At 45.8% G+C, this 15,297-nt stretch overlaps 1 protein-coding gene across 1 annotated transcript in view; it reads right to left on the reverse strand.

Annotated features, from left to right (window-relative positions):
- LOC311199131 (sphingosine-1-phosphate transporter SPNS2-like) overlaps positions 1 to 15,297 on the reverse strand; it is a gene marked incomplete at both ends in the record, with an annotated part of 116,208 nt that overhangs the window by 40,610 nt on the left and 60,301 nt on the right. The gene's annotated exons all lie outside the window — the stretch shown is intronic.

The following is a 15,297-nucleotide window of genomic DNA, read 5'->3' on the forward strand; positions in this document are numbered from 1 at the left end:
CTCTACGTTACCTGCACTCGAAGCAGGACGGGCAGCTAAACCTTCTCACTGGATTTCACTGTTCCCCAAGCAACAGCTGATACACATTAAAGAAGTTTATTCCTTTCTACATCACTTTGGAAACTCATCTGCAATTTGTTCATCTGTGTGAACACTTCTCATAGAATCACAGAATCCCAGACTGGTCTGGGTTGGAAGGGACCCCAGGGATCACAGAGTTCCAACCCCCCTGCCACAGGCAGGGACACCAACCTCCAGGCCTGGAGCTACACAAGGTTGCCCAGGGCCCCAGCCAACCTGGCCCTGAACACCCCCAGGGATGGGGCACCCACCCCCTCTCTGGGCAGCCCCTTCCAGCCCCTCACCACTCTCCCTGCAAAGAACTTCCCCCTAATATCTAATTTAAACCTTCACAGCAAGACCTGAGCCATACAATATGACTGCTATGAACTCTGGGGGCAATTTAGGATGCAAAAGTGCTCTGAGTCCCTTTCTCCACCTTACATGTGGCATGGAGGGGCTGATGAAACAGAAGCCAGGTAAGATTCCAGTGCAGGATAAACCACCAATGTATGGAAAGAACGGTGGACCCAAAAGTACCATGGTTTTCCCTGGAATTCCCCTCCAGGAGGTGGCATCACCAGAAGTGAGCACGCAGAGAGAACACTCATACACGACTCTGTGAGGCAGGTCACTGGTCCTGCACTCTTCATCCCATCTCTTAACTCTGTGGAAGGGAAAATCTGTCCTAGTCCTAAAACTGAAGACTTGAGTGCTTTGTAATCTGAAGACCAAGAAACCCAAACAAAAAAAAAAAAGAAACCCAATCCCCCAGATGGAAGCTTTGGAAGGCACAGAAATGCTGCAGGGAATGCACTCACCACTGAAAGGAATGTGCAACCTGCTAATGCCTGAATTTCTTAGACTGTCAGTAAGCTGTAGGCAACAGCAACGATAGATCATGGGGACAGATAGACCTGGTCTGGTCACTGTTGACAATGCTGCTATCCCAGTAGATGCTACTGGTGTGACACAATCCTCCCAGAATCTTCATCTGAAGAAAGCTTTCATAATTGGAGTTAAATATTCATAATATGCCAAGAGACAGTTCACGTATTTTCTCTGCAGAGAATGAGATGGTTTATATTCTCATTTTCAATCTCATGCACACATAAATGTTTGATGGGCTAGGACATGTGACTAGCTTTAATCATGTTTGGACAAACCTCCTAATTACACATTTATCCTAGTTGTATAGACCATTGAGTGAGCAATATGTGTTTTAATAGTCTAATTACAGCTTTAACTTCTCTTTTTTTTTTTAATTAGTTAACAAAAGGAATTAAGTCACAGCTCTTTAGGAGATTAGCTGTCAGTGATAAACCTCTAATCTGCCAAATATGTGTACAACTCTGAACCACCAGATTTACTGGCTAAAGAATCATATGATCCTTAAGCTTTGGTTCTTAAGTATTTGCATTTGAAAGTGGAGTAGCTTGCAAAGGTCTCATAAAACAAGCTGAACACATGAGATCAGGGACACACCGACCCATGTGATAACATAGACACAGCCAACCTACTACAACCTACCAGTATGGATGCACAGCACCAGTGCAAGTCATGGCATGAACTGATGTTGCTGATGATCTCTATCGCTCCAGCCACTGCACCTGTGCCCTGTTCTGTAGGAGGATATTGAGTTCCCCTCCTGTGGATTCTACATTTAACCTGCACCATGAAATTCTGCATTTGAACTGCTGAGGTTTGCCAAAGCAGATCAGTGGTTCAAGAGGACACACCACACCCTTCACTGCAGGTACCAAAAGATGTTCCATTCACCATGACACAAACCAGGAACATGCTGCTGAGTATCGGTTCTGTGACTAAGAGCATTGACTCCTGTCAGCTCACAGTGCAAATTCCAGCTCATTAGCTGAGAGTCACAAGTGCTGAGCAATGGAATGACATCAGGAATGCAGGTAATGTATCAGCTTAAACACTAAACACTCCAATTCTCTCAGCCCTCCCAGCAACGATGGGGTCACCTTTAAGAATCTGAAAGTCACACAGAGACAGTGACATGCCACGAAAGACAAGATGACATTAAAGGATGCTGTTGATGTTTTAAATCCCTTTCTGCATCTGGATGGATGAGAAGGCTACAGCAGAATAGGTAAGCCTACATATACCATGTACTCCTGAAGCTTTACAAAATTTACATAAGTATAACCAAGGCACCTGGCTTCCACTGGTGGATATAAGTCCTGGGTCCACACAGCTGACAGGAATGCAGTGTCACATCTAGATGGACCCCAGTGTCACGCGCCCTACCTTCTCAACCATGAACAGTTCTAACTCTTCTTTAATAAAAGGAAGAGCCTCCCATTTTAGTATCAGTGCTGATTCTGAAGAACATCTCCTCCTGTCAAGTCCAGCCCAAATTTTAAGCAACTGAATTCATTCATCCCAAATTTTGGCTCATTGCTGGCTTACTTTGTGCAGGAGCAAAGGAAGATGAGCATCTACCTTTATCTTCAAGTAAACTTAACTAATCCCTAATGGAGCTTGCCAGCAGAGACCAAGCACAGAATACCACAGGGGCAGCACTGTTCACTGTGCTGGCTTGTTGGCCAGAACTTTTCTCCCTCATTATCAGGGTGGGTAAGCATTGTTTCCAGGATTTCCTACAAGCAAGAGGCCTTGGCTGTGTTTAATCCCTGGGTGGCACAGACAGTGGCTGGTGGCCATACAGGCTTCTGTGGAGTCCCGTCAGTTCATGAGCTATCAGCTCTGATTCAATGCCATGAGCTGTTAGTATTTTATCTGTTTTCCATAAAGATACAAGTGCACTTAGAAGTTTATGCTACAGTTACCTGTCTGATGAATATATCTTTAAACTACCCTGCTCACCTCCATCAAGATGTTCTTCCCTTATCAGACATGAGTCATGAGAGCACGTTAGCCTGGGGGAGATTCACTGCAGCTGTGGGTTCTTTTGCCATCTGGCCCACTGCAGAGAAATAATTTGGTTTAGACTCCTCTTTTCTTCCCTCTTCAGGTGTGTCACCACTTACCACTTCTCCCTTCCCATTTCTGCAGAATCACAACTGTCTTTTGAGTCACTACTGCACATAACCTTTCCCATAACTTCCACCACCCCTTGATTCTCTTTAAGCTCTAAAGTTTCTTCCCTTCAGATTGAACTCTTGATGCTAAGTCCATCTTTCACCACCATTTTCTCCTTTGCATGCTCATCACAGAATCAGAGAAGAGCTGAGACTGGAAGGGATGTCTGCTGACAGCCATCCATGCTCCCTGCTCAAAGCAGGACCAACTACAGTGGGTTGCTCAGGACCGTGTCCAGATGAGTTTTTACTGTCTCCAAGGCTGGAGAAGCCACAACCTTGCTGGATAAGCTGTCCCAGTGTTTGGCCATTCTCACAGTAAAATTGTTTCTTATGTTTAAAAGGAATTTTTTCCACATTTTCATTTGTGTGCAGTGCCTCATCTTTTCATTGGGTACCATGGAGAAGAGCCTGGCTCCATCTCTACTTCCTCCAAGCAGGTGCTGATACACATCAAAGCAATACCACAGGCTCTGTAGGGACAGCAGCACAGTTCTAGAGTGAGGATGTCACTTTGCCAAAGGTAAGCTATGCAAAGTCTCAGTTAAATCCAGAGGGCAGACACCATCTCATCTCCTGGGCCTCTTGCATTCACCATTAACAGGTTTTTCTTCCCCCTCTTTCCCTTAAGCTGGCTTGGGCACAGGAAGGATGCAAGTTCAATTACTTGTGTTCAACAAAGGCCACTTCTCCTATCTGAAGGTCTTCCCCTGAACTCTGACAGGCAGGTCACTATCACTAAAGTGAAAATGCTCTGGGCTTTCCTTCAAGTATTCATACATTCACACTTGTTTTATCCACACATGCTTATTTATGTGCTGGCCACAGGCTACGAGCACGTTACAGATGAGACCACGACACCATACCAAGATTTAACAGCCAGATACTGAGTTACTGAGTTAATACACTCCATTAATCAATTGCTCAAGATTCAATACATAAAGCCTTTGCAAATAGGATGGACTACAGCAGGTTCTATTCTTCAACAGCGTCCAGCTACACTATGTCAAACCCTTCAAAACTTCAGCTCATCTGGATGCATTCAGTGTCCTTCCAGTTCTCAGCTCTGAGCACCTCCCCTTTGAAGAACTCCCTTTTGGGACAATTCAGCTGGTATTCAGAGGCCCACAAGGAGAAGAGAGGCTTGGACAAGAGCAAAATACATCTTTAAATATAGAAATGAGCAAAGATGAAGCAGAGTCCACTCACCTTTCCTTTGATTGTCTCTAGTGTCTGTTAATGGCTTTAGTTCTCCTGGGTGACCTGTTGAGGCAGGCTTAATTGAATGTAGAAAGTTTCATTTGAGAATGTACTTGAGATTCTGGCTGATTAAAGAGTCCTTATTTTATCAGATTTATATTATTATTTAGTACATAAAAATAACCAGTAAGACTGTAAGATACTCCTTTTTCCCTCATCACACCCTTCAATCAGCAGCTAAAGTGTTTAACAACTGGATACCTACAGCTAGGCTCTAAAGCAAGGCACCTAATTAAGCACTCTGGAGAAAAGACAAAAACAAAGCCACCCTGGAAGCAGTGAGACTCCCACAGCGCTTCCCAGAGTCAGCAGGGAGCTGCTGTCTGCTCCACAGGTATAAAACTCAGGGCCAAGAGTTCCTTAGCTACTTGCACATTTTGAAGGTGTGAAGCTTCAAACTTCAGTGTCTGAAATGGAAGTTCCCATCACTGCAAACTGGGGCAGCCCGAGGGGCTCTGCTAGTACTCCTCAGTCATTTTTGGGTAGCAGAAAGAAGAAGGAAGGGAAGGGAGTGAAGGGAAGGAAGGGAAAAGAGTGAGCCCAATTCCTATTCTGCAGCCCATTAGGTAATGTAATTACAAGACACCAGGTCCTGACAACAGCCTCAGTTAAGACAAAGCAGCATTTCAGCTTACTAATTGAAGGAGTTTTCATCTGCTTAACCTGCCTGGAGTAAAAATATTACATGACACTGAAATGGTGGGATTATGTTCTTCTCAATTTACACTCTTGGTCATTAATACTGCATTAATGATGGGTCTGGAACATAATTGGAAGGAATATAACAGATTAGCTTGCTTATTCACCAGAACACCATCCAGCAGAGCGCTACAGGCATAGTTACTGATAAAACAGACCTTAAAGAAAAAAGTTGATGTTTTCAAATAAATCAAAGGGATCATAAAGAGCCCTTGGGTTACCAGTGCCTGCTAGAACACTGAGTTAAAGCACTTCTTCCTGTCCTCGTGGCTCTGGTGCAGGACTCAGAGGAGCCCATCACATTTCACGTGGCCATTTCTCCGTGTTACAAACCCATTACAAGCAGCTCAGCCGGAATGTATCTTCCAAAACTGTTCCCCTGAGAACCTTAATAGTTCTGGGTGGGAAGCAAACTGTTGCTTTTTGTTCCAGATGTGTCAGGTGGGACACACTTATGAACACTTGCAACAAATACCTCTGGTGTTAGGCACCATCACCATCCCCTTCCTGCGCCGTGCAGAGACAGTTGTAAAAACATCACAAGAATAGCAACTGGGGGAAGGAATTTCTGCCTCTGTGGAGACAATGCAAGGTGCTTGACAGGGAAGAGATTTCAGATCCCAGCAGCACAGAATCACAGAATCCCAGGGGGTGGAAGGGACCTGGAGAGCTCCTGGGGTCCAACCCCCCTGCCAAAGCAGCTCCCCAGCTCATATTGCACAGGGCGGCGTCCAGACGGAGCTGGAATATCTCCAGAGATGGAGACTCCACAATCCCCTGGGCAGCCTGTCCCAGGGCTCTGGCACCCTCACTGGGGAAAAGTTCTTCCTATGCTCTAACTTGCAGCCATTGCCCCTTGTCCTGTCCCCACAGAGCACTGAAAAGGGGCTGCCCATTTCCCCCTGCATCCCATTCTTCAGATATTCATCAACATTAAGAAGGTCCCCCCTTAGTCTTCTTCTCTGCAGGCTGAACAGCCCCAGCTCCCTCAGCCTTTCCTCAGAGGGGAGATGCTCCAGGCCCTTCATCATCTCCGTAGCCTCCTCTGGACTCTCTCCAGGCACACACAGAGCTGAAGAACACGCACAGGCAGTAGCAGGCTGCTGCCTTCCAGCCACAGATGAGTCACGGGCAAAGACAGGATCCAAGCAACCCAGCTATAAACAGATACCAGGTTTTTCAGAACAAATAGTTGCAGCCACTGATAGGCAACACTAACACCTCCACTCTCAGTGATGGCTACAGAAAGGCCCCAGATCCAACCACATCAACCCAACCCGTTGTCCTTGCTGAAACATTCTTTGGTTTGGACCAATTCTTAAACCAAAACGTAGTCAAATCCAACAGACAGGTCTGGTTCTTGGAGAGGACAATCCCATGTTCTTATCCCTGAGTCAACTGCAGAAACTGTGCTTTCTGGGCAGCTAAAAAAAGCATCAGCCAACTGCCTGTGACACTCCGGGGGGAACGGGCTGCATTCACTGTATGCAATTTTAAGGGCAGAACAAGTTTTTTTGAGGTTTAAATTAAATTACCACAAACTTATAGTCCCAACATCTTCACCTACACTGTTGTTTTCACCAGTTCTCAGCACATTTCACCAATTCTCAGCACAGCCTGGAAGCCCCAGCACACCACCAGGTCAGCCCTTTCAGGCAGCGCTGAATGTTTGGCAGATGCCTGAGAGATGTCTCATTTTCAGCATCAGATTTCCAGAGGTAAACTGATGCATCTAACAATTCCCCCTATCTATGAGGTGGTTTATTTTCTTATTCACTATCTTCTTTGAGCAGTTATTATGTTGTTAGTTGAAGCATTGTTAATTGGCAAGGCTTTGTCATGCTGTAGCTTCATTTCCTTCCACACAGCCAACCTGCCTGACAAAATGACAATCCCACTGAACTGCACTAAATGCACATGCATGTTTTGTCACTCTCTGCTGATGAGACAACGTCAATCTTCTTTTCAGACACGATGATCAGCACCATTCCCAGGGATTTCCAGCTCAAAATCTACTACAGGAGTGGAGGTTAGTACTCTAATTCTATCTCATCTGAATTGCAGATGTGGTGGTTTGTGAGCTTTATGCCTTGAAAAGCAATGTCAACACTTCCAAAGGCTAACTGAGCACCTGATACTGGAAGATATTTCCCATCTTCACACTATCTGCACATTACTCAGAACACAATGGTCCCTTTTTCAGCCTTTATGTGGGAGCCAGGAGGCCACAGATCCCGTGTGCCACTGGAGAAGCACGACTGATGCTCCTGTGTCAACAGGCAACCAAGAGCTGAAGCAAAGAAAGGCCCAAATCCATCCTTTTCAAGTTCCATCAGCATGTGCTGGGCTTCAGCCTCTGCTGCAGTGTGGCATGGCAAGCTGAATGTACGTTTTAATAGACACTCACAGCCTGTCAGTGAAATAATGAGGCCTTCTTCCCTCTGCCTCCTCAGCAAGTAACTGACCCAGGTGAGATTTCCTGCCCAGGGACTATAAAAGCAGGACAGGCAAGGTGGTGGTTACAGGCACACATTGCTTCCAAACCATCCATTAACTCACATAGCAGCTGAGCTTCCCTACTTTTCAACCTACAGACTATAAATTCAGGTTTCTGGATAAAAATGGGACAAAGGTGTGAAGGTCTTTGGGCTGTGAAGATCTTTCATGCTGGGACCACAGTCACCAGCTGCTGTCTCTGGGCATTGTCATGGTCTGATGAAACAGCATAAAGTACAAGCATATTGGTTCCAAAAGACGTGGGGTCTGATGCTGCTCCCACAAAGACACACCAAAGGTTCCCACAGGCTTCCAAAGGAGAAGCTGGATCAGAACCACAATCACAGACACTATGGAAATGACACTGACATCTCCCAGCAGCCTAGATAACCAACAATTCTCTAGAAAAGAGGGTAGGCAATGACAGGAAGTCCTCGTGGAGACCAGCACCATGTCTCCAGCCTGTTTCTTGATACTCTCCCAGCACAAGCCTCTGCCCACCTGCTCCAGAGGTGCCTGAGCTCTGAGGAGCCGTTCTGACTTTTCAGGGCAAACCACTGCAGCTCAGGTGAGTTACAACACTCAGCAACAGAGGTATCTTCTTTCAGCATCCAGAGCGTTTGATTCAGGCACTGCATGACTCCAGACCTGTTAATGACCCCAGAACAGGCAGCAGAGGGCAGGAGGCACACTGATGAGTCTGACTGTAGTGATTTGAGAAGTTTGGATGTGACATGGTGGTGCTGAACTACCTACTACTGTGGGGTGTAATCCCAGAGGGGAAAGCAGAACCAATCCTGCTCAGACACACCACTGACAAGGTAAGGTAGAGATACTCCTTATGAGAGTTGCTTGAACTTCATTTTTCTCCTCACACAAATAAGCTTTCCAAGTCAGCTTTGAGCTATACTCTGTCTCTCTCCTGGCAGCCATCACCAGCTGTGTTTGCAATAACTCTTTCCAGACGCTTTCCAGATACAGAGATGCAGATATCAGAGGGAAAAAAAAAAACCCCAACACTGTGAGTGGAAAATACACCACTTCCATTTCTCATAACACCTAGGAAAAACTTACTCCTCTCATAGATTGGCTTTTTGGGACCAATGCTCTGAGAACACCCTAACCTGTTTTTCATTTATAGTTGCCCTTGGAAGAGGGATGGGTAGGACAGGAATACAAAGCAGCTAGGAGACAAACACACAACAGTGATCTTGCACTTTAGATCAGCAAACTGCTAGTATTTCATCTATATGAATCTTCTCCCATCTCTTCTGTCCTAGATCAGCAAAATCTGAGGGAACAATGAGGACCCAAGACTAGAGAAACACTTATCTGGGCAAGAGAAGATGTCACTGACATGAAAACTGTTTCTCCTATAGTATTTGGTATGAGCTGTGCTGAAGATGCTAGCAGACCTCACAGATGCCCCAAATACCTTCAGACCAGCTCAGCCAATGTTTTTATTGCAGGAATAAGCAATCAAGTATTCTTTTCCTACAGTACACCTCATATAGTCTATAAAAATACCCATCAACCAAACAAGAACCCCCCCAAGAACAGCACTGGGAAGCAGCAGCAGGTGCCTTTTGCTGGAGAGGAGCCAGAGCAATGGTGCACTTCAATTCCCATAGGAGCTCTCACACTTCTTTGTCCAGGGAACCTGGGCTAGTAGAGGGTGGCACTGGGTGGGCTTTAAGGTCCCTTCCCATCCAGACCAGTCTGGAGTTCTGTGATTTTTTATTTCTCAGTCTACTTGTAGCTAGAGGCTTGAGAGTCAAGGAGCCATGAAAACACAGTGGGAGTGCAGAATTGCTCCAGGAACCCAACAAGTCCTACTTCCCAAGACCTGCAGCTTAGGAGATCTGGTCCCCATCTCCAGCAGCCATACAGGTGCAGGTACATATAACCAGACTAGAGGTGAGTTCATCTCTTCCCCTAATGAGCAATGCCATCACCAACACACTGTGGTGCAAGTAAAGCTTTTGCATTGCAGGCTGCTCAAGAATTTCACTTTGCAGTATAAAGCAGAGAGAATCATAGAACTGTTTTGCTTGGAAAAGACCTTTAAGTTCATCAAGTCCAACCATTAAACCATCACTGCCAAGCCCACCACTAATCCTTGTCCCTAAGCACCACATGTACACATTTTCTAAGTACCTCCAGGGATGGGGACTCAATCTTTTCCCTGGGCAGCCTGTGCCAGTGACCAACAACCCTTTCCTAATACTCAACCTCAACCTTCCCTTGCACAACTTGAGGCTGCATCTCATCATCCTACTGCTCGCTGACAGATGATAGTTGAGAGCCCATATCCCTTCCTCATTGCAGCCTTCCAGTCCCTGAAGGGAGCAGAGGAACAGGAGGGGAATCAGCTTGTTCAAAGGGCAGAGACTGGCAGGACAAGGGGGATGGAGTGAAGCTGAAGGAAGGAAGGTTGAAATTGGATCTTAGGGGGAAGTTGTTTCCAGAGAGAGTGGTGAGGGGCTGGAACGGGCTGCCCAGAGAGGGGGTGGGTGCCCCATCCCTGGGGGTGTTCAAGACCAGGTTGGATGGGGCCCTGGGCAACCTTGTGTAGCTCCAGGCCTGCAGGTTGGTGTCCCTGCCTGTGGCAGGGGGTTGGAACTCTGTGATCCTTGGGGTCCCTTCCAACCCAGACCAGTCTGGGATTCTATGTCTGACACAGCAGAGGCTGAGGAACAGAAGTTGTATGTTTTAAAATACAACTGCTGCCAGCACACATAAGACTAAAGGGTATTTTTTTTCCTTGCAGTGAATCATCATGTGTAGGGGGGTGGGGTTGGTTTATGTTTATGGTTTTTAAAATTAACCCAGCCAACCATTTGTTTCATACAGCACATAATTCGTTGCTTTTCTGGTTTTGCACTCCTTGAAAGACAAGCTTTGGAAATAAAAACAACATCTGTCAAGTCTGAAAGACAGGACTGTAGTAAGCACTGCAGGCAAACTGGAGTTCCACACTGGAGTATTTGCTGCCTCTTTCAGAGATAAATCAGAAAAGGATACGGAAGGAAAGAACCCAACACACCAGTAGAAATACTCATCCTGATTAACTGGCAGTGGAAGCAGAAAGGATCTATCACATTGTCACCTTTTAAACAGAAATATTTACCAAGAACTGGAGGATACAAAAGCACATTCCTGGTTGACCTTGTTAATTCTTTGCTTTTCCATTGCCCAACTTTGTACCCTCCCCAGCTCTGCTGCCTCTGAGCAAACCCCCACCACCACAGCCTGGGCTGGCTGATTACTGGGTACGCTTGGTGATCCTGACCAGCGGAGCCAAACTGCTTAGCAGAATATTGTGCTCAGCTGTAAAACAGCATCCATTCTACACAGAAATATGCTTTCTTCAAGATGTTTACATGGGAAATAAGCAGTATTTCATGAGACAGGGAGAAGAGTTGGCAACTTTCCACCTCCCAGCTACTTTTTGCTTCAAGAAACTGGTGTCTGCCCACGAGGGAGAAGTGTCCTGATCTCTCAGAAGTTTGTGCTACAAGGGGTAGGAAGGTTACTAACAAAAGCAAGGCTACCTCTATGACAAATTTCTGGTAAACAGCTGTGAGAACTGTTATTCTGCCTAACAGATGTGGGTATCCAAGCAGCCAGCAACAAACTCTCAGCACATGGCTTGATCACTCCTGATAACCAAGTCGCTTCATGCCAACTGTTTGTGAAGAGAGAAACAGTGTAACTGGGATTACACCCTTTCCAACAGCACAGATTCAACAGAATCCCAGGGGTTGGAAGGGACCTGGAGAGCTCATGGGGTCCAAACCCCCTGCCAAAGCAGCTCCCCAGCTCATATTGCACAGGGCGGCATCCAGACGGGGCTGGAATCTCTCCAGAGATGGAGACTCCACAACCCCCTGGGCAGCCTGTCCCAGGGCTCTGGCACCCTCACTGGGGAAAAGTTCTTCCTGTGCTCTAACTTGCAGCCATTGCCCCTTGTCCTGTCTCCACAGAGCACTGAAAAGGGGCTGCCCATTTCCCCCTGCATCCCATCCTTCAGATATTTATCAGCATTAAGCAGGTCCCCCCTTAGTCTTCTTCTCTGCAGGCTGAACAGCCCCAGCTCACTCAGCCTTTCCTCAGAGGGGAGAATGCCTGGTGACTTAAATGAGCTTCTCTTGGTACAGAGGAAGGCAGGCAGATATTTAGCTTTCTGTGTGGATGGAAATTCACCTTGTAAAGAAAGTCCCCACTACCTGCATGCTCAGGGCATCCCTCTCTGACATGACTCTATATTGCACAGCTTTTATCTTTTCTCTGATTTATTACAGAGCATGAACCAACAAACAGAAAAAGTGTTTTCTCCAAAAACTTGCCAAAAGGCAATACAACACAAGAAAGGGTTAGGCAGGTGAAAGGTCCAAAATCTGTACTCTTGCAGGCAGAGAACTCATTGAAGGGCATGCAGAAAGGGAGGTGAGATAGATACATATTTCATTGGTTTCTATAAATGGAGTTAATCTAGAGATGTGTCTCAGTATGTACCAACTTTAACTAATTTTAGATTAGTTAACAAAGTTAACAAAGTTAACAAATTTGTTAATGATTTTTTTTAATGCCACTTTTATTTTAGAAAGTGCTAAACTGCTCCAGAGCAGAAAGGTGCCTGTGCCAGAGACAAAGTGCAGGAGGATTCATTTCACGTGTTCCTATAGAGACCTGCACCAGTGTGGATGGTGAAATCCCATTATTTGACAGAATAAAAAGTGACTTTTTCAGTATTATTCTAGTCTCATTGCTTCTCATGAGCCTCTGTTATGTGCTTATTTGGGTTGCTTATTTTGATTTGGTTTAAAAGTAATTTAAGACCTTGTGAACAGTAACCAAACATTTACCTACATATTTGTCCTGTGGCTGTTTTGCTCCACATGGAATTCACACACTTGTTTTCTGTAACTACTCTCCCTCTTAGAATCATAGAATCCCAGACTGGTCTGGGCTGGAAGGGACCCCAAGGATCAGAATGTTCCAGCCCCCCTGCCACAGGCAGGGACACCAACCTCCAGGCCTGGAGCTACACAAGGTTGCCCAGGGCCCCAGCCAACCTGGCCTGGAACACCCCCAGGGATGGGGCACCCACCCCCTTTCTCCCTCCCAATATACTCTGGAACGATCTTTAAGTTTTGGTCAGATTTTATTTTCTTCTTCCCATGAGGGCCTATTATTTAGCTATTTAGTGGCTACTAGCAGATGATTCATTCTTCATTTGATGGTCATTATTCCACATTAAAAACCCAAAGATACTTGGTAATAAATAACTAAGGGTATTCTAAGAAATGGTTACAAGCCTTAAAGCAGCGCTCCCCAGCAGCTGCCTGTCTGCATGACACATCTTTCCAATTCCCTGCTTTATCTGCCAGTTCTCAGTTGCTATCTTTTTAACCCAAACAGTGTTGAGATAGCATCTGAGATGAACTGTTCCACTGGGCTCCAGTTCTTTTATTTTCCAGATCAAAATCCATCTCTCTGAGGGAGTTTCTTACTCCATGGCCTTTTCTTGCCACGCTGGTGTTTCTTTATTGAATAACATGACAAGCAACAACTAGCACAACTTTCTCTGTATGCTTGTTTGCACAGTAAATTAGAGGCAATCTAGATATTCAATCAAATTACAGCATTGTGTTTGTTTGCTGTAAGTGTCCAAATTTTAGCCAGCACCCAGCATTAACAACACACTGCCAAAAAACTTTACAAACTGGGTCCCCCCAAGCCCACCAGCTCTGTAGCTGCTTTCTGCCTTCATTTAGCTGTCTCCTTCCCTTCACACTCCCAATCTGAACCCTGTGGATGGTCCAGTCTGTGATTCTATGATTGTATGAAGGGGCTGGAACCCAAGTCTGATAAGAAGCAGCTGAGGGAACTGGGGATGTTCAGCCTGGAGAAGAGGAGGCTCAGGGGAGTAGAGTTGCTCTCTACAGCTACCTGAAAGGAGGTTGTGGGGAGTTGGGGTCAGCCTCTTCTCGCATGTAACCAGTGATAGGACATAGGGAACAGCTGCAGGTTGCATCAGGAGAGGTTCAGGTTAGAGATAAGGAGAAATCTCTTCTCAGAAAGAGTGGTTGGGCATTGGAACAGGCTGTCCAGGGAGGTGGTGGAGTCACCATCCCTTGGGGTGTTCAGGGAAAGGTTGGATGAGGTATTCAGTGACGTGGTTTAGGAAGTAATATAGGTGGTAGGGGGATGGTTGGATTAGATGATCCTGGGGGTCTTTTCCAACCTGAATGATTCTGTGACTCTTTCTCACCTCGTTGAGTGTTTGTACTGTCACCAGCTTTCTGCACAGTTCATCCTGCTCCAATTTGCTCCTTCCAGCCCTGTGTTTTCATGTTGACTTGGGTGTGAGTACTTATCTACTCAGAGTAGCCTCACTACCGCTTTTATTTCTGTCAGCAGAGCTTTTCCTATGTCAGCTCTTAGCCTTCCTCCATGAAAAACACAAGTAAAATCTTAAAAGAAAGCAAAAATGTTGAGAGAAGAGCCAGTGTTTTGCTCCTCAAATGAATCCTAGAAGACAAAGATCAGGAAAAATGCCTGAGCTCCTCTCTGACCCTTTTTCTCATTAGTACTCCAGGAATTCACCTTGTTATATGTGGCATGTCTTCCCAATTAGAGAGCAGACCTCCAAAAAGGATACCAAAGTGTCAGCACACTATGTGAAGTCAGGATTATTCTTATGACCTTGCTCAATTGCTGCAGCCACAATGGGTTGAGCACATCCATAAAGCAGCTGCAAAATCTGTATCGGCTCCTGGAGTCGATAACAATAGCTGGGCATGAGACCTCTAGCTTAATAGGTGAGTTTTCCAGTAGAGGAGAGGATCACAGTACAAGTAGGATGGGAGTTTTCTCAGTGCTGTGGTGGGGTTTTTCCCAGGTTGTAGTTCGGGTCCACAGTACTGGTGCAAGTCCTGGAGGAAGTAACACAGGTCTGGCTGTTCTGATCTTGTGACTTCCAAATTATTGGGGTTTGGATTCCAAGCATAATCTATCTTTATAAACATCACCCTCCCTTTCTTTGGGTAAAAATATGCCATTTTCACTCTGAACTCCTGTCTACTGATGACTGTAGATACTCATCCCTAAGCTATTTCAGCAAGTAAGCTCAATGTCTTTAAACTAAAAACCAACCCTGCAAACATAGATTACAGCCCTCCAGTTCCACTGTGCCACTACTTGCAACTACAGGACTAGGTCCATTGCAGAGTGCTGAGAACCTGAGCACAGATGTGTGTTCATAAGCAGGTACCTGGTTCCTTCATGCAATGCTCCCCTCTTTGGACTCCTATCACAGCTGCTTTTGCAGAATGTTATGAAGACAAATTTAAAAAACAAGAAGAAAGCCAAAACCCCCTCTTCATTTAGATGGGGGATGTTCTTTCTCTGAAGGGGTGCTTCCTGGCCAATTATAAAGCAGAACAAGCCACCCAGTTAAAGGTTTCTACATTTGGTCATATGATTTGTTTCTTTATAAATACAGTAAGATTCAACCCGACATGACAGTCAGACAGACCTGCAACTGCCACTGCCCACCCCAGGGGAAATTCTTTTTTATTAGAAGCTGCAGAGCACGTGTGTGGGCAGGAGGAAGCAGGGTGGAGAGGTTGGGTTCCTGGTCGTCATTCTTTAGGCATGATCACGATGCTGCGATTTCTGGAACGCAGCTGGACAGAGAGTATGAGGAATG

The sequence above is a fragment of the Gallinula chloropus genome (genome assembly GCF_964237585.1).
Source record: "Gallinula chloropus genome assembly, chromosome: 19".
In the NCBI taxonomy this organism is placed as follows: Eukaryota; Metazoa; Chordata; class Aves; order Gruiformes; family Rallidae; genus Gallinula; species Gallinula chloropus.